We start from the raw sequence: 4,629 nt of genomic DNA, 5'->3' as shown, positions 1-4,629 counted from the left end.
GTTGAATTTTTATTAAATTTTATATAAAAATTTAAAAAAATTATAATGATTAGATTAGATGGATTGAGATGATTTTATTATCCAAATCAATCTTAAAATATCAAGCACTTTCTTGTCATAGTTAACTTGATTATCCTTCCATAATTTCCACAGTTTAAAAAAAAAAAAAATACATTTCTTGCTTGTTATAAAAACATTCAAAAAGTAAGAAACAGTGCGGAAAAGGCACATGAAACATGAAAAAATTGGAGTCTAGTTGCCTTTATTATTTTTTTGCAGACTATCACAGAGCATTAATATTTACAAAATTATTAAAATAATAAAATTTACATAAAAGATAAATGTTACACATATGTTATTATATAAAAACAAATGATATATTATATATTAATTATTATTTATTCCATATTCCACTAATATGACTTTTTATTAATGTCAAATTACGATGACATGAACCTTTTTGTAGCCTCCCCCCCCCCCCCCCCCCCCCCCCCCCCCCCCCCCCCCCCAAAAAAAAAAACTCTCTTTTTGTCTCTCTATTTTTTCTTTTTCTTCCCCCACCCTACCTTTCCATTAGCCTTTTTCTTGCTCTTATTCTCTCTTATTTTCTTTTTCTTTTTACTTCCTTGAATCCTTCCCTTCCCATCGGTTCTTCCCCCTTGATTATTTTTTCTCTCTCTCTCTCTCTCTCTCTCTCTCTCAAGAAATAAATCTCATAATTGCTCTCTCCCAGCCAGCTTATCTCTACCGCCATTGTGCCGCCGTAACCATGCCACGACCACACCTTGTCTCAGCACTTGTCACCTTTTGTCGTCATCGAGCTCTTTCTTCTTCCTGATCGATTCATGGCCTCTCCCAACGGCTCCCTTCGCACGGCTTTGCAACCTTTTGCCGCTAACCACTTATTGTTGCTGTAGTTGAAGCTTGCACCTTGTTCACTAGCCACGTCGTATGTAGCCGCCACCGCTTGTACGTCTCCTCTATATCTCTTTCTCTATATCACCGTCGACCACCTTCTCTCACACGGAAACTCATATTCATTTTGAGTTTCAAAACCCATGTTGCCGCCACCTACGCCATCGTACCATGCCATCCAACATCAATCATGGCAGTTCCTCCCACTCGTTCACTTGTAGACTTTGTCAAAAAGTGTTGGATGTAGATTAGATGTTGGAGTTGTCTTGTTTTTCGATTTGGTAAACATTTGTATTTTTGTTGTTTTTCGATTTGGTAAACATTTGTATTTTTGTTGTAGGAGCTGTTAATATAAATATTAGTTGAAGAAGATTGTAATATCTTCAATCTCTATTTGGGTTTCTTTTCCTCATGCAGGGAAGACAATGGGTGTGTGGGGGGCATTTTTTTTTTTTTTTTTTTTAAATTTCTATACATTCGATTTTTTTTTTTTTAATTTCTTGTCATGGTAGATTTTTTTTTTTTTTTAGTTTCTCGGTTGGATGTGGAATTTGTTCTTCCTTTGGGTGTGTTTTTTTTTTTTTTTTGGTCTACATCCCATTTCTTTTCTGTCGATGGCATCTGAATGTTGAGCAACTTCACAATTCTTTTTGCATTGCTTATGTGTGTATTGAGGCAATCTGTTTGGCTATTAATTTTTTTCCATGCATATGCGCATCATGTATTTGATCATAGCGTAGAAATTCGGACATGTTGGGTGTGGGGCATCCTACAAAGGTGCAAAACTGTGATGAGAGGAAGGAAAATCACTTACCAAGAGCCTAGGAGCAGAGGAAGACGATGTAGTTTGACAGAGCAGAAGATGAAATTTATAGAGTAGAAATGTGATTTTGACAAAATACGAAGACGGTAGATTTGATTGATCTTCCAGAAAGTGAGTGAAGCGGCAAGGGAAATTAGACAAAATACCAAGGCGGTGGGAGTGTTTTATCTGAGAAGAAGACACTGGAAAGCGGTGGATTTATGTTCCAGAAATTGAAGAAGGTGGTAGATTGTTTCCAGAAGTTACCAGATTTATAAAAACTCACTGAGCAGTGGATTTATCTTCCAAAAGGCGGTGGGAATTTCCTTAATAAATAGGCACAAAATTAGAAAGAAATGAGTAAAAAGACATGGGAGATGGAATGCGTGGTGCAGATAAACTTTCAAACCAAGCGGCCAGAAGATAAGGCCATCCAAAACAAATCTTTTGTTAGATGTAGACACTTATCAAACCCAGTTGTGTTTCTGAAACCATTTGACGATAATTTTTTTTTTTTGTATAATTTGGAATCCTGTCATCACATTTTCTTTTGTTAACTATACACGTATATTACAATATGGATAGATTTGTTTTCATTTCATTTATAATCGGCACTAATTTTTTTAGTAAAGCTATTCTCCTATTGTATCCGGAATTCTTTGGTGATTTTTTAACCAAGCGGCACGAGGAGAAGGAGAAAAGGTAACAAAAGGTAAAAAGACCAAAACATCAGCCCGCAAAATTAAGAAGAAAAAGAAAAACAACAAAACGCAATTTGGAATACAAGCAGGGACAAAATGGGAATAAAAATATGTAAAACAAAATAAAAATCTCCCGGATTTTCTCCTACATTGACGTTTATAGATATGGTATATATAAATACTTGGATGTTTTAGAGATTCTTAAGAAAGACAGATATAACTATAGGCTCCTAAACTGAAAAAATTCCCTTAAATTCACTTCGATAATATCGACTATCTCTGTTTTTTTTACTAGCTAGCTAATTGATTTCTCTGATAGGTTTAGATAGTGAGATCGATGAGAATTTTTAGTTTTAGATTAAAGTTTAAAATATTATTTTTTAATATTATTATTATTTTAAAATTTAAAAAAAATTATTTATTTATTATATTTTATGTAAAAATTTAAAAAAATTATAATAATAAAATGAGATAAAAATTTTATGTTTCTTCCTACTTGCCAAATCTATCCTTAATTTGCCTGTTTGTTCAATATCTCCGCCCCCGTATACTAGCTTCCAACGTACGTCTAATAATAGTCTACATGCCTTGAACTTGAAACTTATATGCGTACGTACGCACGCATCCGTCTGTCTTGAAAATTCTATCACACACGAAATGAAACGATCAGCTGTGGGATATGGCCATGACGTACAAGCTGTTCTAGATATAAAGATCGATGACTTGATCTAGCAGTAATCACTGGCCAAATAAACCGAAATATATATATATATATATATATATGTATATATAATTAATATTGTTGCTACATGTACGCCAATTTCTTTAACATTAAATCACAACATTTGGTAAAGTCTAGTTACAAGTATATTTATGCACTAATTTATTGTGATTGATCAAAAAGTAGATTTTATTGAAAATAGTACTAATTTAAATTTTAAGTATAAAATAATTAGTATTGATACGTAGATTAACGACTTTGTTTATATATAGCAAAACTCTTTCTCTTTTGATTATGACTGTTGCTATATATAGATATTTCTATAGACAACATATACATATAATGGCCACGCGGTCATGATAATTGGGTTTTCAATATTGATTCCTTAATTTTGAAGGTAGAAGATTATGTATATATATAATTGAGCCATGTGATTTAGGGTACTCAAACCATTATAAATTATTGCTCAGGTATGGGATTCATGTAGATGGCTGTGCTCCAAAGATCGCATTTGTCCTTTCTTCCCCATTCATTTCGCTGCATGCTCTGTATCCACGTATACGTCTTTTGTCCGGTATGGTTTAGTTTTGGTTTTCTATTCCTATTTTAATTTACTTGTCAACTACTTTTTTCCTAATTATCAACTCCGATCCTTAGCTAGAGAATACCTTAATTTAACCTAAAAGTTCCTGAAGATCATCATTGCATATATATATGTTATATATACCTCCATCAGCATAGCATCTAGTTTTATATATGCTTCTGAAGTTAAACTCTCTCTCTCTCTCTCTCTCTCTCTCTCTCTGTGACCTCTCCCCCGGCCGCCAACAGTATCCAAATTGCCTTGAAGGCATCATGAGGTTGTAGTATTGCAAAAATATAAAGTAAGATGATCATGAGTTGACAAACATTTCCAAGGGGCTGATCGAGTAAACGCACATGATAGACGTACGTCTGCACAAACTTTTTTGTTAATTAATAATTAGAAGAAAAAGATCAGGAATAGGTCATTAGACCCGATCCATCAAATATTAGTAATTCCAAGTTCTACGTACGTCTCTTATCCTAAAACTGTACGTCATCTGTCCTACCGACCCTAGCTGCTGCAAATTACTTGTAAGCTTAAAAATAAATGTCAATGCAATAAAGTATTAGTTATTTTAATTTTATTAGACTTTTGCGACTGATCTAATATAATATATATATATATATATATAGTGATAAGTTTGGAAAGAATTATTTATTAGATAATAAAAAATTATTTAATTATAAAAAATATCTAATAATGATAAATATATCACCTTTTATATGAAAAGATAAAAATTAAATGGTGATATGACGTATGAAAATTTTCTATTAGAAAATATCATATAGAAAAAGACGCAATTCTAACCTAATTTATTTATTGACTTGAGGTTTTTTTTTAAAAAAAAAGGAAAAGAAAAAAAGAAATCAGTGATGGCGTGACCTCCCTTCGGCCTCTTCCCTTT

The 4,629-nt window shown here is 32.8% G+C and overlaps 1 long non-coding RNA gene across 1 annotated transcript; it reads left to right on the top strand.

Annotated features, from left to right (window-relative positions):
* The first annotated feature begins 519 nt into the window (after positions 1-519).
* LOC122287855 lies at positions 520-2,318 on the top strand. The gene is made up of 2 exons (XR_006235143.1): positions 520-969; positions 1,651-2,318. It is a non-coding gene; the product is annotated as an uncharacterized LOC122287855 (long non-coding RNA).
* The last annotated feature ends 2,311 nt before the right edge of the window (positions 2,319-4,629 follow it).

The sequence above is a fragment of the Carya illinoinensis genome, chromosome 1 (assembly GCF_018687715.1).
Source record: "Carya illinoinensis cultivar Pawnee chromosome 1, C.illinoinensisPawnee_v1, whole genome shotgun sequence".
Lineage (NCBI taxonomy): Eukaryota > Viridiplantae > Streptophyta > Magnoliopsida > Fagales > Juglandaceae > Carya > Carya illinoinensis.
The sequence above is the reverse complement of the archived record's forward strand: the minus strand, read 5'-3'. Positions and strand labels throughout refer to the sequence as shown.